The sequence below is a fragment of the Dama dama genome, chromosome 19, assembly GCF_033118175.1.
Source record: "Dama dama isolate Ldn47 chromosome 19, ASM3311817v1, whole genome shotgun sequence".
NCBI lineage: Eukaryota > Metazoa > Chordata > Mammalia > Artiodactyla > Cervidae > Dama > Dama dama.
Window position 1 is genome coordinate 47,619,301 of NC_083699.1, and position 12,811 is coordinate 47,632,111.

The following is a 12,811-nucleotide window of genomic DNA, read 5'->3' on the forward strand; positions in this document are numbered from 1 at the left end:
ATATTTTTCCCTCACTTTCTCTCAATTCCCACTCTGCAGAGAAATTAGCTTTCCTAGATGGCTCTGCATTCCATCTTCTCTTCTGAGCTGGCTTCATCAATTATTCTTTCTCTCTCTCTGCCTCTGTCTCTCATTTTCAGCTTCATTCTCTGCTGGCTTTCTCTGCAGTCTGTAAACACACAGAAGCCTCCAACATGTTATAAGAAGACATACCGCCTTGTCTCTCTTTATCTAATACAGTATGTAACCAAATTTTAGCTCATTTAGCTTATTAAATAAATCTAACCCCCACCCCAGCCCCCATTAGTGTTGATCTGGCTCTGATCTTACTGTAGACTGGCCCGTTTTGACTGGTGTGATACTTCATTGTAGCTTTGATTTGCATTTCTCTAGTAATTTGTGATGTTAATCATCTTTTCAAGTGCTTTTTGACCATCTGTCAAAAATTGTTTAATTTTTTCTTGTCTTGCCTCAAAATGTGAATTCTTATTTTATTAGAAAGAAGGAGCTTTGTCCAGATGGAAGGGTCGGGTTGGATGTGGTCAACAGAGGTGGAAAAAGTAGACTGTGGGAAGTTTCATGAAAACCTACAATCGAAGGGTCACAAACTGAAAAGGATCTCCCCTATCCTCACCTCCTCTCTCCTATAAGCAAACTAACAAAAGAACTTCTCCTCCTCAAGTCTGCTGCTGCTATGTCGCTTCAGTCGTGTCCGACTCTGTGCGACCCCAGAGACGGCAGCCCACCAGGCTCCTCCGTCCCTGGGATTTTCCAGGCAAGAGCACTGGAGTGGGTTGCCATTGCCTTCTCCTCGTCAAGTCTACAAGAGTGTTAATGGCTGAACGACCAATCAACATTGAAGTTCAAAATCTTTAGTCTTTATGTCAAGTCCTCTCAATGGTTCACCATTTCATACTGTAAAAGATACGGTCACACAGCAGATTACCTACTCCACATCCTTTCACTTCTTTCATTTGCTGCAGAGGCTCAGTACTGTTTGTTCAGATATCATCCTTCCCACACAAGTCTCAGGTCTAGAGGCAAACCCTGTTAGGTCTCAATAAATTTCAGTGATTCCATTTCATTGTCAATGACTGGTTTAGAGATGGGCATCTCACCCAGTTCTAGCCAATGAGAGGTGAAGGGGGGTCTACAAGGACCTGAGAGAAAGGCGTTCACTCTTTTTTGGAAAAAAGAAGTCTGTTCCTCTGGACACGGTTGTATCTGAAAATGACACCTGGAAACTGCAGTCACTTTGTGGCCGGCCTGAGGATGATGCTGATCGTAATGAGAAGCACAGAAAGATGGAGACAGAGCCCTGGTGTACTGCAAATAGAGCCTGTCCTACCTTTGCACATTTTGTTAAATGAAATAACAAATTTCCCCATTTTTAAGCTGATGTAAGTGGAATTTCTCTTTTTCCTTCCCAGCCCAAAATTCCTGTTAACAACAGAACAAACCTCTTCCATTGGCCTCTTTCATTTCTGGACCCGGTATGGACAATGTGTATTTTAAGGATAGACCCAAAGATCTCTGGAAGAGACTGACGCAGTGGACAGAGCAAAGTGCAAGAGACTGAGGAAGGGTATCCCACTGGCAAAGGCAGCACAAAGCTGTGGACCTTGGAATCTAAGGCTGGGTGGAGTCCTGTGGAGCCTGGGGGAAGCTGAGTCAAATAGGAGGGGCTGAGCAATGAAAAGTACTAGAAAGGGTGGCATCAGAAGGAAGGTCTGGCAAGTTGTGACAGGTGTGCTTGGGAGAAAACAATAGAGCAGTTAGGTTAGAGAAGGGAAATGCTGAGTTAAAAGGTCTCAGAAGTTTAGTAAGTCCCAGTGATGATGAGATCCTGCATCTGAACTTTACAGACCAAGACTGATAGAGACTGAAGTCCACAAAAGCAAAAAAGCTATGAAGCCTTGTGAAACTAAGGAGTCTGGAGGAGCAGTAGCTCAGATGTTGAAAGATCCTGGGAACACTGACTGATAAGGGGCAACAGGGAGAAGAAACTCAGCCAGATCCTAAAATCATCTGTGTAGGTATGAAATGCTTACTATGGTTTTGGCCAGTTGCATTAATAATTCAAAGAAGAAAATGTAAATGGATGGAATTAATATTATATGTTTAGAAAGCGGGAGAGAAAAGGTACAGAGGACAAAGTGATAAAAGATTCGAGTGTTTGATTTTTTTTAAGTCAGAAAAAAGTTCCCATATGTGTTCCACCAGAAGAAGTGAAAACAAACAAAAAAATTGGCAGTGTGTGTTCAAGACAGGATTTTCTTTAAATTGAATGAATGATCCTTGTTCCTAACCTAGATACATGTGATTATGGATCCAGGAATCTTTCAGTTTCTGGTAGGAACGCTTAGGTTGGCAAATTCCATCAGGGCTGTCATCTTGACCTTGTTAACAGTAGCATTACGTAGCTGGGACAGCGAAATTACCATGTGCCTCAATGCTGAAAAGGAAATCTTAACTAGAGCCAAGCATTTGTCATCATGGTTATTAAATATTTGTTGATTCCACTGTTCCTCTTTCCTGTTATTAGAGGTACTACATAATTTTCATATTTGGGGTCTGATGGATTCTTCAACGAAAAGAAACTTCGAGGCATCCATTATTTCTGATAATGGACCATAATAAAATGGATAAGTTAAAATCCTAATGTAACCCTCAAGTTCATTTTATCCAAAACCTTTAAACTCTCTTCTCATTTTACCTCTTTCTCCTCCATTCTATACCAAACATTTTCACCCTGAAATTAAAATTGTCAAATAGTAACAAAAGAAATCTTGTGAGATTTACATTTTTTCTCTCTCATATCCACTGTTTAATATTTGAAAAATAACACACTCCAAAACAGGGAAAAGACTAACATGAGAAATACATATAAACTTTAATATATATATATGAAAACTTGTGTTATGAAAAGTTATCCAAAACTTAAAATAAGGCAAAACATGAGAGCCAAATGTTTTTGCAATGTTATATTATAGCATTGTTTAAAAGCTTTTCTAAAAATTGTTTAATTTTCTAGGACAACGTATCTGTGTTTGAGGTTTATTATTTGATTAGAACCCAGACACTATTAACTTGAAAATTTCTGTCCAGTAGAGAAGATAACCTATAGGTTTATTTGCCTATAGGACATTAACCACTTTTGTATCTTCTAACCTAGCCATCTTATCCTAACATTTTCTGTGAAACTTATAAACACTTAGTCCCTCAAAATATTTTTGGAACCAGCTTTACCACCTTAGTGGTGCCCTTCATCAATGAGTTAATAAGTGTTAGCATATCTTCATTTTATATTGGTTATGAGAATTATGTTTTTTAAATTTTGAATATTATACTTTGACATCTGATAGCCCATATGATAAAAGGATTAACATATTTTTAGAATAACCTTTGAGGGATGCTTTTGATATAATGGGCTGACATTTTTTAAACTTTCAAATTTGACATTTCCACCTACGAGAGGAGTCGAAACAGGAGGCAGGAAAAAGTGGAAAGTTTGAGGCAAAAACAAAAGAGGCCAAGTTAAGAAGTTAGACAACTAGAAAAACAATTGCCGTTTGAGGGGTCACCCCTCTTTGGGTCCCAGCAGGCTCAAGCAAGCAAGTGGTGTCACTATCTTTCTGCCCCCATCTCTGAGCAGACCCACCCTTGCACTGCCTAATTGACCAGTGGGACTCCAAAATAAGAGGGCTGGGGGCAGCAATCTGGTTGGAAAGGTAGGGATAGGTAGGAGTACTAGCTAGGAGACTTGTCTTAAAGATGAATAACAAACATATTGTGTATTGTATAGGCCTGTGGCTATATATAGAGAGAGGCACCTTGGCTCTGCCACTCCCCAAAACCATAGTTTGACTCTAAGGGAACTAGGAGGTCCAGCTAGTGCTGCTAAAATTAAAACTAAAACCCCCACTACCATCAGAGGGCAGTATGTATGTATATATATATATATATATATATATATATATATATATATTTATCTTTTTTTTTTTTTAGTTCTACCAGTTTATTGCTACCAACCCATCTCCCTCCACCCTCGTGCACACATGCTCAGTCATGTAACCCCATGGACTGCAGCCCTCCAGGCTCCTCTGTCCATGGACTTTTCAGGCAAGAATACTGGAGTGGGTTGCCATTTTCTTCTCCAGAGGGCAGTATATATTTTTTAATTTATCCAAAGTAGCTTTGACTTGGCCCTGGAAGGATATTAGCAGTATTTTCTTAAAATTTAAACAATGTGCCTACATCTACATCCAGGGTAAGTGCAGGGTGAGCCTTACTCAGCCTTTTAATACACTGTTTTTAAGTAATCTTTTTAAAATGCCAGGTTTTGTGTGTTATATTTAGATTCATTCATTTTAAACACTTAGTATGTGCCCAGCACTATTCTAGGTAATAGGGATACAGAGGAGAACAAGGCAGACAGGACCCTGCTTTTATGGAGCTTACATTTCAGTGGAGAGAAATAAGTAAATAAGAAAAGTATTATGTGATCGTAAATGCTGTGCAGATCAATTAAAGTAGGGTGACATGGGGATAATCCTTCACTTAATCATCACTTCCTCCCACAGAATCTAAAAAGACAAGGGGAAAAATTCTATCAGCCTGATAAAGCCACAAATGCAGATTCAAGATCATGTAACTGAAACACCCATATGACCAAGTACATTTTATAGCATTATATGCTCAATAAATTTTATTTTATAATTCTTCATTTTTTCCACCTGTTTTCAATTTTCATCCTTTCTTATGTTTGACTTCATTTTCTTCAAAAGGCTAATGCAATGTCACTCTCTGAAGAAGGACCCCAGAGTTATTTTTTCTTCTCACCTTCCTTTAGTCCACAGCCTTTCAGCCATAGCTGAGCCCAAACCTTCCCCTAAGACCACAGAGTGGAGCTTCCGTAACTTGTGTGCACAGAAGCAGCTGCAAAACCAGTAGTCACTGAGACTGATAACTGAAGATCTTCATTTTCCTCCCTTCCCCTTAGTTTCCTCCTTTGTAACATGCAGTGTTAATATCTCTGTCCACCAGACTAGTATAAAGATGAAAGATTAAATAAGATAGTGTACTCAATAAATGGAAGTTTAAAAAAAAAATGTCTCTCACCTCCACCTCTCACCTAAGCTCCAGATAAATGTTAGCAGTCTTCTCAATGTACAAAATTAACTCTAAAATCCAAGGCAACTAAGGCTGGAAAGTAATAGCCATTGAGAAGCAGAATCAAGATTTTATAATATTTTTCATGACTGGACTAAAACCAACAGGATGAAATACTGAGGAGCTAAAAGTAAAGTCCAGGCTTACATTAAGAAATGTCAGCTGGCAAGAGCACCGGATGGGAAAGAATTCACTAAATAGCAATTAATGTGAGACAGAGGGAGTTTCATAGACAGCAGATTCAGTATGAAGAGACTGGAGAGTGGCTGCCAAGGGAGCTAATGTAATCCCACACTGCACTAATTGAGGCTTAATGTCCAGATCATGGGGAGGACCGGCCCTCATGCACACCGCCCAGGCCAGATCCTGTCTGGAGCCGTGGTCTCTTCCAGGAGTCTCATCTTAAAGGAGACATCGACAAATTGGAGCATGTCCCACAAGGAGTGACCATGTCACAAGAGAATCTACTGGAAGATGTGATGAGGTTTTTGCCTGGAAAAGAGAGGATGCTCTCAATGAACATTTATTTAATGACCCTTCATGTGGAAGAACGTAGCAAGACTTCCAGAGGGAAAAATAAGGCACAGTGGATGGAAGTTTAGGGAGCAGTTCTCATCTCAATAAAAGGAAGAACTTTCTGAGGATCAAAGCATCTAGCAATAGGAAGGATGGCTTTGTGAAGTAGTGATCCGGCTGACCCTGAAAGCAATTTAACAAGGCTCTGGATGGGAGGTTAACCAGACCAGTGTTTTGCAAACTGTTCTCTATGGAGTGTCATCCTTGGCAGATGGGGTTGGGGAGGGTGGGGCAGGGAAGGGTAATTGTTCCCGGGAGACAGAAAGGAAGGAGACCAAGGACTTAAACTGGACTCCCAGCCAAACCACAGCAGCTCAGTCCTTATGTGTTTAGATTTAACCCATTTCCGAGTTCCTCTTGAGACATTTCTTAAAACTCTTCTACTAAAATCAAATTTTGAAAACCACTGGAGATGATGGCTTTGTACATGGAAGAATGGACTGGTTCCAAATTGGGAAACGAGTATGTCAAGGCTGTGTGTTGTTACCCTGCTACTTAACTTACATGCAGATTACATCTTGCGAAATGCTGGACTGGATGAAGCACAAGCTGGAATCAAGATTGCCAGGAGAACTATCAATAACCTCAGATATGCAGATGACACCACCCTTATGTCAGAAAGCAAAACAGAACTAAAGAGCCTCTTGATGAAAGTGAAAGAGGAGAGTGAAAAAGCTGGCTTAAAACTCAACATTCAAAAAACAAAGATCATGACATCCAGTCCCATCTCTTCATGGCAAATAGATGGGGAAACAATGGAAACAGTGACTTTATTTTCTTGGGCTCCAAAATCACTGCAGATGGTGACTGCAGCCATGAAATTAAAAGACACTTGCTTCTTGGAAGAAAAGCTATGGCAAACCTAGACAACATACTAAAAAGCAAAGACATTACTTTGCTGACAAATGTATGTACAGTCAAAGCTATAGCTTTTCCAGTAGTCATCTATGGATATGAGAGTTGGACCATAAAGAAAGCTGAGTGCCAAAGAATTGATGGTTTTGAACTGTGACATTCAGTCAGGATGGCTGCTGTCCAAAAGTCTACAAGCAATAAATGCTGGAGAGGGTGTGGAGAAAAGGGAACCCTCTTACACTGTTGGTGGGAATGCAAACTAGTACAGCCACTATGGAAAACAGTGTGGAGATTTCTTAAAAAACTGGAAATAGAACTGCCATATGACCCAGCAATCCCACTTCTGGGCATACACACTGAGGAAACCAGAAAGAGACACGTGCACCCCAATGTTCATCGCAGCACTGTTTATAACAGCCAGGACATGGAAGCAACCTAGATGCCCATCAGCAGATGAATGGATAAGGAAGCTGTGGTACATATACACCATGGAATATTACTCAGCCATTAAAAATAATTCATTTGAATCAGTTCTAATGAGACGGATGAAACTGGAGCCCATTATACAGAGTGAAGTAAGCCAGAAAGATAAAGAACATTACAGCATACTAACACATATATAAGGAATTTAGAAAGATGGTAACGATAACCCTATATGCAAAACAGAAAAAGAGACACAGAAGTACAGAACAGACTTTTGAACTCTGTGGGAGAAGGTGAGGGTGGGATGTTTCGAAAGAACAGCATGTATATTATCTATGGTGAAACAGATCACCAGCCCAGGTGGGATGCATGAGACAAGTGCTCGGGCCTGGTGCACTGGGAAGACCCAGAGGAATCGGGTGGAGAGGGAGGTGGGAGGGGGGATCGGGATGGGGAACACGTGTAACTCTATGGCTGATTCATATCAATGTATGACAAAACCCACTGAAATGTTGTGAAGTAATTAGCCTCCAACTAATAAAAAAATTTTAAAAAAATAAAACAAACAAACAAACAAAAAATGAACTGTGGCGTTGGAGAAGACTCTTGAGAGTCCCTTGGACTGCAAGGAGATCCAACCAGTCAATCCCAAAGGAAATCCGTCCTGAATATTCATTGGAAGGACTGATGCTGAAGCTGTAGCTCCAATACTTTGGCCACTTGATGCGAAGAACTGACTCATTGGAAACAACTCTGATGCTGGGAAAGACTGAAGGCAAGAGGAGAAGGGGACGACAGAGAGTGAGATGGTTGGATGGCATCACTGATTTGATAGACATGAGTTTGAGCAAGTTGGCGATGGACAGGGAAGATTGGCGTGCTGCAGTCCATGGGGTTTCAAAGAGCCAGACATGACTAAGCAACAGAACTGAACTGAACTAGGTGGTCATCCAACACTCCCTCTCTTAAAACCACAGCTATCAGAGAGCAGTCTGGAGCAGAGACTAGAAAAATCCTAGCTTAGTCTGAGCTGAGTCAGTTCTATAGCTTTCTAAATGGTCTCTCCCACCTCACTTATTTATTTATTTATCTTTAAAAGCAGTCTCAATCTTTTGGTTAGTAAGCTTTGAGAAGGCCTTGACAACTGGCTGGATATATCAGTTCGGTTCAGTTCAGTCGCTCAGTCGTGTCTGACTCTTTGCAACCCCATGGATTGCAGCACATCAGGCTTCCCTATCACCAACTCCCAGGCTTCCCTATCACCAGTCTCCCAGTTGCTCAAACTCATGTCCATTGACTCAGTGATGCCATCCAACCATCTCATCCTCTGATGTTCCCTTCTCCTCCTTCCTTTCCCAGCATCAGGGTCTTTTCCAATGAATCAGGTGGCCAAAGTGTTGGAGTTTCAGCTTCAACATCAGTCCTTCCAATGAATATTCAGGACTGATTTCCTTTGGGATTGACTGGTTTGATTTACTTGCTGACTCTCAAGAGTCTTCTCCAACATTTCAAAAGCATCTATTCTTTGGCACTCGAGTAGCTTTCTTTACAGTTCAACTCTCACATACAAGAGTACTGGAAAAACCATAGCTTTGACTATATGGACCTTTGTCAGCAAAGTAATATTTCTGCTTTTTAATATGCTGTCTGCTTTCTAGGTGGGTCATAGCTTTTCTTCCAAGAAGCAAGTGTCTTTTAATTTCATGGCTGCAATCACCATCTGCAGTGATTTTGGAGCCCCAAAAAATAAAGTCAGCCACTGTTTCCCCATTTATTTGCCATAAAGTGATGGGACCGGATGCCATGTTCTTTGTTTTTTGAATGTTGAGTTTTAGGCCAGCTTTTTCACTCTCCTATTTCACTTTCATCAAGAGGCTCTTTAGTTCTTTTTTGCTTTCTGACATAAGGGTGGTGTCATCTGCATACCTGAGGTTATTGATAGTTCTCCTGCCAATCTTGATTCCAGCTTGTGCTTCATCCAGTATGGCATTTCGCATGATGCACTCTGCATATAAGTTAAATAAACAGGGTGACAATACACAGCCTTGACGTACTCCTTTCCCAATTTGGAACCAGTCTGTTGTTCCATGTCCAGTTCTAACTGTTGCTTCGTGACCTGCATACAGATTTCTCAGGAGGCAGGTAAAGTGGGCTGGTATTCCCATCTCTTTCAGAATTTCCCAGTTTGTTGTGATCCACACAGTCAAAGGATTTAGACTGGTCAACGAAGCAGAATTAAATGTTCTTCTGGATTCTCTTGTTTTTTCCATAATCCAACGGATGTTGGCAATTTGATCTCTGGTTCCTCTGCCTTTTCTAAATCCAGCTTGAACACTTGTAAGTTCTCGGTTTACGTACTGTTGAAGCCGAGCTTGGAGAATTTTGAGAATTACTTTGCTAGCATGTGAGATGAGTGCAATTGTGTGGTAGTTTGAACATTCTTTGGCATTGCCTTTCTTTGGGATTGGAATGAAAACTGACCTTTTCCAGTCCTGTGGCCACTGTTGAGTTTTGCTGCCATATTGAGTACAGCACTTTCACAGCATCATCTTTTAGGATCTGAAATTGAAGTTCAGCTGGAATTCCATCACCTCCACTAGCTTTGTTGTAGTGATGCTTCCTAAGGCCCACTTGACTTTGCATTCCAGGATGTCTGGCTCTAGGTGAGTGATCACACCATTGTGGTTATCTGGGTCATTAATATCTTTTTTTGTATAGTTCTTCTGTGTATTTGTGCCACCGCTTCTTAATATCTTCTGCTTCTATTAGGTCCATACCATTTTTGTCCTTTGTGCCCATATTTGCATGACATGTTCCCCTGGTATCTCTAATTTTCTTGAAGAGATCTCTAATCTTTCCCATTCTATTGTTTTCCTCTATTTCTTTGCAGTGATCACTGAGGAAGGCTTTCTTATCTCTCCTTGCTATTCTTTGGAATGCTTCATTCAACTGGATGAATCTCTCTTTTTCTCTTTTGTCTTTAGTTTCTCTTCTTTTCTCAGCTATTTGTAAGGCCTCCTCAGACAAATATTTTGCCTTTTTGCATTTCTTCTTGGGGATGATCTTGATCACTGCCTCCTGTACAATGTCACGAACCTCCATTCATAGTTCTTCAGGCACTTTGTTTATCAGATCTAATCCCTGAATCTATTTGTCACTTCCACTGTATAATCATAAGGGATTTGATTTAGATCATTACAGAATGAGCTGGTGGTTTTCCCTACTTTCTTCAATTTAAGTCTGAATTTGGCAATAAGGATTTCATGATCTGAGCCACAGTCAGCTCCTGGTCTTGTTTTTGCTGACTGTATAGAGCTTCTCCATCTTCGACTGCAAAGAATATAATCAATCTGATTTCAGTATTGACCATCTGGTGATGTCCATGTGTGTTGTTGGAAGAGGGTGTTTGCTACGCGAAAGTTCTGGGGCTGGACACTTAGCATTAACCTTTAAGCTTTCATCATATGCCCCCTCCCATTTTTGGCTTTGTCTCTTCTTGAAGGTCTTCCTCCCGTCTTGCCTCCTCCATCAGTCTCCACCTCTGTCAAGGAGGAGAGAGTTCCTGGGGCCACGTTTCAGAAAGAAATCTAGCCCCAGACATTGGTATTTCTCCTGCCCCAGCGGGCCCTCCAGGAGACACTGGACCAGCATGAGCCCTTAAAGGAGAGCTCGCCCCTTCCTGCTAGCTGGGTTTCCCTGCCACCCCAGGCTTGAGTTCTTTCCTCCCTACTCAAACCTCCTTGTTACCATTATTTACATCAAGGCTTCCCAAACAAGTCTTCTCTTAATAGTTGTCATAAAAGGTTGAGCAGCTTTTAAAAGTATAGACTCAGTCACTCCTCAAATCTGAATCAGAATCTCTCAGGGTGACTCATTGGAAAAGACCCTGATGCTGGGAAAGACTGAGAGCAAGAGGAGAACAGGATGACAGAGGATGAGATAGTTGGATGGCATCACCGACTTGATGGACGTGAGTTTGAGCAAACTCTGGGAGATAGTGAAGGACAGAGAAGCTTGGCATGCTGCAGTTCATGGGGTCTCAAAGAGTCAGACATGACCTTAGCGACTGAACGACAGCAGGGTAGGGCTCTAGGAATCTGTGTTTATAACAGTTTCCCCCAGGCACCCCAGTTGGGAACCATTGGTCTCAACCATCACTTTGGCAGGGAGCCCATCTTACCTTGTATGATTACTGTCTTATTTATGCGTCCCATCTTAAAGCAAAGGACATTGCGTCACTTGCACTTGTTCCTCCACTTCCTACCACCAGGTCCACGTTGTAGCAACTGACAGTGGGTGAAGCCTGAGCAGACCTGGAGTCCCTTCTAGCTGGTTGACTTCTCCCGAGACTTTCAGTTGCAAAAGTCTCCTCTTTGCTATTGTGCATGCCTGCTCAGTTGTGTCTGACACTTTGAGGTGACCCCACTGGTTCTCAAACTTCTGAGTGAATTAGACTCATCTAGAGGGTTTGTTAATACAGACTGAAGGGGCCACTGCCCTTAGAGTTTGTGACTCAGGAGGTCTGCAATGGGGTCTAAGAATTTCATTTCTAACCAGTTCCCCAGGCTGCATTTTGAGAAATACTGCACTAGACTCTTGCTTTCTTTTGTTCTTGTTGTGGGTATTGCTGCTTCTAATCTTCACTTCCCTTTCACCCATATGAATTCTGGTATATCCCGTAGTGTCCCTCTGCTTATAGGCCTCTTCTCTGATAACCACATTATTTCTATGAGATTCAGGTATATGATGGCCTTCTATTTCAAATCTACCCACACCTCCTGGTTCTGTGGCCCAGGGGTTCACCCTTGCAAGATGTTCTGCTCTTAGAAGGCATTCTTGCTGAAGAAATTCAGAGAAAGGAAGTACTAGTAAAGGCTGCACCAATTGGGAAAGTTTCACAAAGCGGTTAGATTTCAATTCATCTTCAAAGGGAGAGGAAAGAGCATTTCTGACAGGGGAGCCCTATCACCAGTGACCCCTGGACGCAGGAGCCTGTATTGGGATGACGCTGAGGAAACAGACTCACCCCGAAACACACATCTCTTCCATGAGGTTGTGTATGTCATGGGAAGGTATCCTGTTGGTCTCCACATCTATCACAACTTATCAAGTGCCATCAACAACACTGGAGGCAAAGTGACACTGATTTTGTTATTTCAGGTTATTGACCTGTTCAGGAACCTGAAGGGCAACAGAGCTGCATAACCCAGGCAGAGTGGGCGTCACTGTCAAGGGAATGAGCATATTTGCTCCTAAAGCCCAGGAGAGTTAACTTCACTTCTTCTTTCTGTGGAAAAAGCCCCCCACCCCTGTAGGGTTTGGCAAGAGCTGACCTGAGGAAGAAGATTTGCTCAATAGGAAATGAGCTATGATGGTGAAATGAGGAAGCTTCAACTTGTTGGTTTTGAATTACAAAAAGAAAAGAATGAGTAAAAAAGGAACATAATAATGGAGAATTGAAAACAAACCAAATATCCATCAGGAAGCCATAGGTTAAGTGAACTGTGGAGTGTCCAAGCTGTGGCACACTGGGAAGCCCATAGGAACAAGGAGGTAGACTAGGGATCTGGAAATAACTCCCAGATGCACAGTTAAGGGAGAAAAACCAGTTGCCAAGTATATTATATTCCCATGACTTTTTAAAAAATCTGTTAAAAACTCTTAAAGGATCATCACACATTAACTTTAATCGTTGCCTATGGAGAGGGAACTGAAGTTTGAGAATTGTTGTTTAGTCGCTAAGTTATTTCCAGAGGAGCTTAAGTGAGATTTTTTTTTAGCTTTT